The sequence below is a fragment of the Cygnus olor genome, chromosome 4, assembly GCF_009769625.2.
Source record: "Cygnus olor isolate bCygOlo1 chromosome 4, bCygOlo1.pri.v2, whole genome shotgun sequence".
Classification (NCBI taxonomy): Eukaryota; Metazoa; Chordata; class Aves; order Anseriformes; family Anatidae; genus Cygnus; species Cygnus olor.
The window spans coordinates 28,735,350-28,746,047 of NC_049172.1; the positions used below are offsets into that span (position 1 = coordinate 28,735,350).

General features: G+C 38.0%; 1 long non-coding RNA gene across 1 annotated transcript; it reads left to right on the forward strand.

The window, feature by feature from the left end:
- The first annotated feature begins 3,820 nt into the window (after positions 1-3,820).
- Positions 3,821-10,335, forward strand: LOC121069983. Its single transcript, XR_005819801.1, has 3 exons — positions 3,821-3,900; positions 8,252-8,487; positions 9,078-10,335. It is a non-coding gene; the product is annotated as an uncharacterized LOC121069983 (long non-coding RNA).
- Positions 10,336-10,698: the final 363 nt, after the last annotated feature.

Below are 10,698 nucleotides of genomic sequence, written 5' to 3' on the forward strand. Positions count from 1 at the left end.
CTAAACAGGCCTCGATAGATTGTCATTGCTACATATTTGAATGTAACATCATAGAGAGGTCAACAGTTTTTAGACTTATGCCCTGTCTGAAAATAATTTCCTGCTGTCCTTGTATTTTGACGTAATTTTAAGGAAGATGTGAAGCCTTGTTTGCTTTTTAGTGCTAGGTTTTAACTGTAGAAATATGTATTACGTACTAGCTTTGTTTAGAAGTGAGTGAAATATACCACTCTTTTATCCCAGGAAACTATTTATGCCTGAAAAAGAGGGTAACTGAAAGCAGAAAGACTTTCTGTGGTCACTAAGAAATTATAAGCACTGAATTATAGACAGGACACAGGATGACTACATCACTGCTGTGAAAAGGCAAGAGAGAGGCATTGAAACACTTGTGAAAAGCAAGCTGCAGACATCCATAGATGTGCATTATTCCAGAACCTAATTCTTTCTATGGCCCGTGCCAAGAGAATCACTGGTCATCTAACTTAGGCCAAATATGCAGCTGCTTTTGTGCCCCTTCAGATTGTACCATACAGTATGTTGTGCTTATTTTCCAAAATAAGTAGCTCCATTTCCTTTCTGAGTGTCTTTACCATACCAAAGATGTTAGACTTACGCATGACAAATTCTCCATAATGACTGCAGCACAGGCAGCAAAAGAAGGTAAATACTGTGTCTTTTCTCATCAGGAGCCCACTTTGGCTTCATGAGGATGCCAATGCAGAAACAAAACTCAGTACTGTATCTGAGAATTTCAAGTGAAATTCTTCCACAAGTTTGAATGGCCTCAGGGTATAGTTGTAGTGGTGGAGGGTCAATTACCTAGATGCTTTCTGAATATGTCTGCTCTATTCCACATGGTGCTATAGCCATGTTTTTTTTATCACATTGCTCAAATTGCATTTTTCAGTACTTGTTGAATAGCCTATGTGTTAAGGTGCTTATTGCTTGGTTGCTTATATGAACTCAGCATTGTTCAAAGAGCATCCAGACTGTGTGTTCAGTACTGAGCTGAAACTGTTAGCTTTGGATGACCTTGTCTGATTTTATAGAGATTAATTTGTTACCTGTTTGGAGGTTGACGTGATTCTGAACAGCTTTTAGCAGCAAACCTCAATGACTTTTTCCTTAAATTATCTGTTTCTCTTTCACACTTCAGAATGCATTACCTCATTTTGGAACATGCTGTCATCCTGCTTACCGCATAGGGGCCTGTCTGTGATAGTTAGATTTGTGAGTCCTTTCATGGCTTCTTTTTCTGTTAGGCAATTTCCAGATTCATGAGTGGAAAGAAGATGGTGTTTATAGGCTGGCAGCAACAAAACAAAATCCCCAGCTCTCTGAAGATAGACTAGATATAGTACACTTGCAGTTGTTGCCAGAGGTAATACAGCAGCAGCATTTGGGTACCGAGTAGCAGTTGACTTGCATTATGTTGCAGGAAGCCTCCCATCTCCTGTTAAAGCATAGCTTCAGTCTCAGAGACAGGTTCAGGGCACAGAGGTGAGAGGTGAGTGAATTATTCAAGGTTGCACAGCAGATGCAACCTGCTGGCAGGCAGAGCTAGTACTAGAGCAAGGTATGAGAAGCAGCCTGGTGCTGCTGGCAAGATAAGCCTTTGAACAATTTATTTCCCTAGAGGCGCACTACTTTATTCTTTGATTTCGAGTGAGCTTTCGCTTCAATAGGGCTAAGATTTAACCCATCATGTTTACAGAACAGGCTTTATGATGTATTTCTGAAGTACCTGTCACTGTGATATTTTGGTTCCCACATAGTTGATTCACTGAGATTTGGTCTTTGTTAGGAGTGGCAACAAAATTAATGATATTCTATTTGTTCACAAGCTCTAAATTTACCAAGGACACTTCTTTAAGTGGTACTGACGAGAGTTGCGGCTACCAACTTTCAAAGTACTTGAGAGTTCAGTTACTCCAGCAAATGCTGGAAGCTTTCTCTCAATGGCACCAGAAGTTCCAGTTCTATCAAGGGTCTCAGCACTTCTGAAACAGAAGATGTGTGTTCCCCCCCCCCCCCTTTCATCCTCTGGAAGGGAGCAGCAAGAGGGTAGCTGTGGAGAAAAAGGAAAGAGTTCTGCTTATGAACAGGAGGAGGTTTTGTATGAGTTGATGTGAGGGAAGAGAGCACAGAAATGTTGGAATGGTCCCTTCCACTATTCTCTCTTCCGTTTCCCTACCAATCTGGAAAGGGAGCTCTGCTTTAAACAAACAAAAATTCTAATTAACACCTTTTGGATAGAAAGCCTATCAGTTGCACAAGCCTTTACAGAATTCAAGAATCACAAGACCCAGCCTATAAATCATACAAAACGGTCATCTTTAGGGGTTAATTTCTTGTTTGGGGACTGAGGAGAAGGTCTTCTCGGCTGTGAACAGCAACAATGGTGGTATAATTTGGATATCTTCTCATATAAGTTGCTCAGCTAAAAAGCTCTCAGCATAAATGTCCAAAATGGTATTGTTAGGAATCTAGACTGAAAAAATATTGTTAAAATAAGTGTAATGTAAGCAAGTACAAATGGTAGTGGTAGTCACGTTAAATATAAGGACTTATGAACATAGCATCTCTGTGCATGGAAGTGCATAATTGCATGTTGCAAGGTAGTATTAGTGTCTCTGAACATTCTGTGATAAAATTCATTGCTCAGTGTTTTTTTTTTTAATTTAGGTAAGTGTGGCCTCTAGGCTATCAACATTTTCCTAACCACTTGGAAGAGCTCACAAATAACACCAGAGAACCAGAGAACTGTTGATATAGTTGGCTATATTTATAAAGAATGATACATTATACATTATAGCTAATTCTCTATAAACCATCTTATTTGTTTCAAATTTGTAAGTGTTTTTGTTCAGCCTTCTGAATTCTTTTGAATATTAGGGACAATATATGTAAATAGGATTGGAAACTGACTTTTAAAAGCAAGCTGTTTTCCTCACAGGTTCTTTGAGAATTATTGTTTTTTTTTTTTTCTGGTTTTATTTTTTATTTTTATAGTTCTACTGAGATGGCAGTGTTTCAAGCAAATAATAAGGAATTGGAGCCTACCCTGAATTAAGACTATACAATACTGTAAGACTTAATCTCTCCAGGTGTCCTCTAGGTAACAGCTATTCATTGCTAACCTGCAAATCTAAGTAATCCTAAGAGAAAAACAAACAAACAAAACATTTTTTTTATTTGCTCTGTACTTCTTTCAATCATTCTATTTTTTTATTGCATTTTTAAATTGATCAGTTACTGTAGGTGTTGTACAATCACTTTAGTAGCAACCTCAGCTCACTAAGAGTTTTCTCCCTGAGGAATTAAATGGATGAAATTTTCAAGATTACTTGTGCCACTGTTGCCAAGCTACCTAGCTCTTCTGCATTTGCTGACTGGAGCCTCAAGTACTAGTATTTCCCTTTCCTGCTGTTCCTGTGGAGGTGTTGATTCAGCACAGTTAGAGATTAGTGTTTGAAAGATATAGCACTGAACCATAAATTCAAGACAAGATTGCGAACTGAAAAGTTCACATAGGTTTTTACATATACTTTCTTATGGGCAGATGATGGACTTTGCAGATGCATCATTGATTACTGCTTATTCATCTTTGGCAAATACGGTGGTGTTTTGTTTGAAGTGTACGTTATTAAAATTTGCTCTTTTTCATGAAGGAACGTGTGTGATTTCTTAACTAGTCATTCATACTGATCAAAGCAGATGTGTTTGTCTTAGTGCAGTTTATTCATTGTGCCCAACTGCTTAATCCTGTGTCGACTTTTACTACCTGTGTAAACGGTATATTTTTCTTCACAGGAACTGTCATTTATTTGATATCTATTCAACACACAGAACAATGGATCGCAACTTATGTGACGTCCTGAATGCCTCTAAATCCAAGTGAGTAGGAACAATAATTCTAATGTACTATCTTACGCTGAACCGTAAGAAAAAGAAAGATGCTTCAATTGGAGACATTTGTTTCATTTATTTACACCATAAGCTCAAACGCCATATGGGTTCAGGCTCTCAGGTCCTGGGCAAGGATTGTTCTTTGAAGGTGTAAGCCAGACTTCAATTTATTGTCCTTATATTTGTAGGCAAACATGTTTGTACTGGTTGTTCTTACTCTTTTCATGGCACAGTGATCTCACAGGACCAGAAAGTAAATATTGAAAAAAAAACAAACAAATTTTGGTCCCCAAACAGTTTCCTTTTATTTCTGGAATGGCAAAGCCGTTGCGAGTTCTGCAAAAAGCTTTTAACCCTTCTATAAACATTGTTCAATATTCAAACCCTGCTGCCCATAAAACTCCCACAGGGTTATTTTGGACATTTTGAGATCTAGCAAGAGTGAAAATGATTTCATGAGCAGTTAGAAATAGGCTTTTATCTCTGATTCAGCTACAGAGGGTAGTTCAAGACTATTAAAAAAAAAAACTTAAAAGGTAAACTGTCTATAATTTCAGAGCAATTGGAGCAATAGGGTAGAAGCTAAAATACTTTCCACAGAGAAAATATGTGAGAAATGCAAATTTTATAGGTTATTCCATAGATTGTCTTTCCTAAGGATCCATTTTGCATTCTGAGGCAAGGACAAGAACACAGAGAAGCAGCAAGACTGAAGACAATCACTGTGAGAGACTTAAAAATACCAGCAAAACTTCCTTTGTTTTCTCAAATGAGTAGGTCTGCATGCCCTCAACATGATATAAAAGAAGCATCTTCTTAGTTACCTCACTGTAGATCACTCACCTGAGAATTATGTCCTAGAAACTGAATGAGCTGCACATTCTGATTTTACTACTTGCTATGAAGCCTTGTTCTTTACTTGCGTGGATAAGAATTTTGTACTGTCTCCAGCCTGAGACTAGACATGGATTTAAACTGGACAATTCACAACTGTGAATGTCCAGCTGGGTTTGCATAGCTGTATTTCTCTCATTGGATATTCAGACTGGGTAGAGAAAGAAACTGAAAGAATAATTTTATTTTAGCAGAAAAAAGTAAACATTTTGTGATGGGTAAAGATATTTTAAAACAATAAATGTCTTACAAAATATTTACCTGCAGACTTACAGTTCCTTGATGGCAACCTGTCTGAACCTAATTACTTTGGTAATGCCACTAGGAGACTTTAGCTTCTCTCTATCTCTGCATTTAAATCCTTGATTATTGTGGTGAAACAGCTAATAATGGTGACAATAGTGAGGATGAATTCCGAAATATATGTATATGCAAAATGTTTACATATGCTATTTAGGTGCTATTCATTTCACATTGTGCACAACGTGCACAAACAAGAATGGTGAAGATTTGTGATCAGTGACAATTTATTCATTTCTGTAGGGTTTACATCGCAAGGTTTTGGTAACGTGAGGCTGCAGGGGTGGCCTTTGTGAGAAGAGTCCAGAAACTGCCCCATGTTAACTAACTGCCAGTTTCAGCCAGCTTCAAAAAAGACCTGCCGCTGCCCAGAGCCAAGCCAATAAGCAAAGTTGTTTAGGCCTCTGTGAGAAAAGAGATAAGAAAGGATAAAACAAACAACCAAACCAAAACAAACAACAAAAAAGTGCTGCACCACAGCAGCTGGGAAAGAGGAGTGAGAAGCAGCCCTGCAGCCCCCAAGGTCAGTGCAGCAGGAGGGCAGGAGGTGCTCCAGGCACGCAGCAGCAGTTCCCCTGCGGCTTGTGGAGAGGCCCCTGGTGGAGCAGGCTGTCCCCCTGCAGCCCATGGGTCCCACATGGAGCAGATCTCCACGCTGCAGCCCATGGAGGAGCCCCTGGTGGAGCAGGTGGATGTGGCCTGGAGAAGGGTGCGGCCCATGGAGAGCCCCCCACAGGAGCAGGCCCTGGGCCGGAGCTGTAGCCTGTGAGGGAGAGTTTGTGGTAAAGTACAGCTGCTCAGCTGGGTAAAACCACCACAACATCGTATAAGCTACATGAGTGATCTACCTAAAATTGCTAGAAGGGCTCACAGACAATAATTACTGTGGCCCTTCTTCCTAAGCTAGCTCTCCCCAAACTTGAGAGACTGGGAGATATGCTTGGTTGGGAAAAGGCAAGGATGAAAATGAAGCACCCAGTCCTTGACTCCTCAGCAAAGCAGGTCTGCATCGTGTTTCTTTTTTATTGGCTTAGTTGTGATAGAGAACACAGTGATGGTATCTTACTATGATCCTCGCTAGGTTGGCTGCTAGAGCAAAAAAGGGTATTCTGTAGTATGGGTACGAGGGGCAGATCTGATCATGTGTTGGATTTGCATTGAGTGATTTCTCTGGTTTTCAGGCTTTCCTCTTCTGATAATATGCAACCTAAAGCTTCAGTACTTGTCAACACCCTTCTTCAAGGCTGTCAGGAAAGTCATACCATGTGAGGTGTTAGAATCTAGTTACAATAACCTTTGGGATTCTGCATGTCTCTGTCATCCCTGACAGATGAAGACACCTTACTGACAGGCTGTATTATATTTATATATTTATATTACTCTGGCTAGTGCATCCAACATAAAACCTTGTTTGTATGCATACTGAATTTGTTATGGATTACAACCCCAGCAATTTCTTTTTTCATTGTCCAGAGCCTTGAAGCAGAATAGAAATGATCCTCTTTGCAGGATGATTGCACGTGAGCTGGTTGTTTTCCATGGAAGGGCATCTTCTCCTGTCCTGATCCAGGTTTTCAAAATCCACTGCAGTGCATATCAGCAGCTACATTAGCAGTGTGACCAGGAGTGGTGGAAGGTTATCATGTGCTCTTGAAAGATATTTTGGTAGTAAAATAAAGGTTTATGAGAGAGTGAGTCCATCCCCAGAGGTGTCTTCCTGCTGTTCCGTTGAAGATTCTACATGGTGCTCATCAGAGAATGCCTTGTTCTTTATAAGCCTTTTCTGAGCTGTAGTCTGAACATAATTTAGTTGCTTACAAATACAAAGTGCTTTCAGGAAGAATCTTAACTTCATACACACACGCATCCACACACAAAAAATAGCTAAAGCTAAATTCATAGTGAAATAATTTCAGCTTCTGGAGATTTTGTCTTTTAGGAACTTGCAGTTAGGATCAGCAGTGGAGATGACCATATCTTCAGCCTGTATTCTCATGAAAGAAAAAATGTAGTTATTTAAAAAGGTTAACCAAAGCTGAAGTGATTCACAGTGTTGTGCATTTGTGAGGACTCTGGTCCGGATGAAACTAAAATGAGGAGCTTCTTTAAAAGGACACACTCTTGAGAGCCGCAGCACATAGCTAAATTACAGGCCCGGTATAAAGCTATTAAAGATCAATATAAGTAGTTTTTTCTCTTTGAAGATTTTCATTTGGCTTCTTAATTTCTTTGGTGTAAATTGAAATAACTTTATTGGAAACATCAAAACTGAGTCTGAAGCTTTCAGGCATTGGCCATCTCACAGCTGGGCTATCATCATATGGAAATTCCCAAACTGAAGAAACAGATTGATTTAAATACCAACTTTTATTATGTGCAGAAAAGCATTAGTATGGCTATAGCCGTGTCACCTGAGACTTTATGTAACAAAACAGTATTTATTTTAACGTTATCTAGCTGTTTTAAATAATAATAAAAAAGATATCAGGCACCCTCAGTATTTGTAGTAATCAAGGAATTTATTATAGCAAGCTAAGTGGATTGTCTTAAATTTGAACTTAATGTTCCTAGTCATAATTAAAACGTGTCCATTACTGGGGGTGTTTACCTTGTACCCACAGAAGAAAATCAGTATAACCTCACCAGTAAGAAAGGGACGCAGAAATAATTAGTCTGTGGGAAGCAAACGGAGCAGTTTCTTGAGACCACTCCGTTGGAATCCTGTCAGTTATATTTTAAAATAATATAAATATGCATCTGTAGCTATAAAGTTTGTGGGGGTTTGTTTGTTTTTAGAATAGTGTATATCATCCATCTTTTGAAGAGAGAATTAAGGTTGCAGGTTGCATGATAACATTAAGGTGCTTTAAAACTTAGAATACTTATTCTTATCTTCTGCTATGATTTATGCTATCACAAAAAAAAAGAACAATTTTCAAAGAATTTTCACTTACGCTTATAATGACTGAGCTATGATACAGCTATTAAAAATATCTGATTTTGTTACAAAAATGTCAAGTAATAAAGAATTCAGTACTATCAACACATATCTGTGTCAAATTACCTTGAACTTGTATTTCCTCTTAGTTGTCAATATTAGTTTAGTTGTCAATATTGTTTTTTCCTTTTTTTTTTTGGCCTGCAGATTATCATCTCCACATAAACAGGCCTGCTAGTACAATTATCTATATGTGTGAAGGAAGAAATATTTACCTCAAAGGAGAAGGCTGAAGAGACAAAAATGTGTGTGCAGAAAAGAAGCTCAAAAAGGTCTCCCCAGAGATCTGGTAAGCTCCACGGGCTGGTGATCCTGTTGAAACCAGAAGAATGGCTAAACTCAGAACTCTATGTCAGCTGAATCCAGGCAAGGCTACTGTTTATGTAAGTAATAAAAGCTTGCTTAAAAGGTATTCTATATGTTGGTTGTGATCTGGGTCTTCTCAAGTTAGTTTTTTATTGGAGAAAAGGGAAGTTACAATTGTGATCTTATCATGGATTTTCTGCTTAGAGTATTCTCACTATTCTCTTCCCATGCAGATGATAGAAGATTGTTATGGGTCTTTCCTTTAATCAAATATATGGCTTACCTTCTTTAATTTAATTATGGAGAACTGAGAAATGTTGTGTGGTTCTTCTTCAGCTTTGCATGTGGCAGTAGTACACCTTTCTGGTCTGATTCTGAATTTCTCAGCAAAATCTAGCAAGGAAATTTCATATCCCGTATTTAATCTAGCTACTTAGTAGAGCTTGCTCATCCCAATAAATCCAATTAAAAAAAAATTCTTTTGTTGTTGCAGAAAACTGCTGCATCAGGTGGTACTTAATTCAAGGGATGTGATCTGAAATAAACAGTAGAAAAGGGGAGATGCTTTTTACAATTTCCGGTGGTTTTGTCATTAGGGATAGAGTTCAGCAGTTTTGAACTACTTTTAACAGAGTTTTCTGAAATTGCAGTTGATTTTTAACCACAGGTTGATAATGCAGAATTACTTCCAACATACTCCCCTATCTACATGTTACAAGTTAGTGTCAGATAGGAGACTGGACTCAGGCAATAACGAGTTCTTCCATACTCAGTCTTTCCTCATCTTCACTGCATCCATGAACCGATGGACAGTTGCTAAGGTTTGGGAAGAACAAAGGTGCGTTTCAAGAACAAAAGCTTTTTATTCATGGTTTCTTGGCACCAGGGAAAACCATATGTTAAGATTACAAAGGCAAAAACTCAGCAATAAGGAGATATTCTTCATTGGATGTCTGTGTTTCATATGACTTAGTTTTGCTGCACAATTGAGCTGTCATCTTAGTAATTTCTTTTTTTCATCTTTCAAGCTACTGTTAAAATATCAGTCTGGGAAAATTGAAATATTGTAGCATGGCAGCACCTGATAGCTCTGATAATTACAGTATGGTAAAGCCTTTATGATTCTACTTTTATAATGCACCATGACCTATTTTGTCAGAATTTTAATTGTACAACTTAGATAGTCTTGGAAGACTGTGTGTAATGTACATTTTCAGTACCGAAAATACCTGTTTATTGAAGTCTTAGATGAAAAAAAACAGAAAATGTATTTTATTTATTGCAGTTAATTGTGAATATGCATCTATATCATAGTTTATATAGTTTAGCACCTTATTAATTGCAGCTTAAAGCAATACTTGGTTTATTTCCATAAATTTATTATTATTTTAAAGTTTACCACAAATAGATGAAGGAAATTGCAGGATTTCACACAGTGTTATTCAGCAATGTTCTCACACTGCACTTCCAGTTTTCATGGATGTGTTTTAGCTACTGAAACAGGAGGCAAGTATTAATGTCCAGAGGTCTTTTACCAGTGACTGGCGTGGGGTTGCATGTTAATCCTTCAAATAGCCTTGTTTTATTGGGCAGATGATGTATTTTTCAAGAGTTTGGAGAAGGAATTGGATATTGGAGTGAGTATAGTGGCACAAGGATATCTGAAGTTTATCATCCATACTAAATATTTTATACTATACTGCATAGAGTAGGGAGGTAAACTTACAGATGTGTTAGAGGCACACAGATTATTTTTGTCCTGCAACACAACACAAACAACATGACCATGTTTTCTTCCCATGGTAAGACAACCGTCTTGGTTAGACTGTTTAAACCTTAAGGCTTTAAAATGAATAGTAATGGAATAGATGGTGGTTTGTTTTTTTTTGTGGGGAGGGGGGCAGGGGGGAAGATGAGGCAGTAGCAGCGGAATATTAACTTTGCTTTTTGGAGAAACATTTTCATAAAACAAATAATGAAGTAGGCAGTGCACTTGTAGAATAAGTGAAATGGTCTGATGAGTTCAGACATCTTGTGGAAAACTTGCAAGACTTTGCTTAATAAATCTCTGTTCGGTTTGTCTGATACTGGTATGTACAGAATCTTTTTATCTTTTTATCTTGCCTTCCTACAGAATGTTTTCCAGTTGGAATGTTCATATTGCTCAGTTTTAGCAGCAGTAATCTTAGAGTTTGTTATTTTACTGATGGTATCTGTAGGTATAATCAAGGTCTGTGAAACTGAAAAACGTGTCACAGTCAAAAGTACTGCATGAACTATGCATTTCA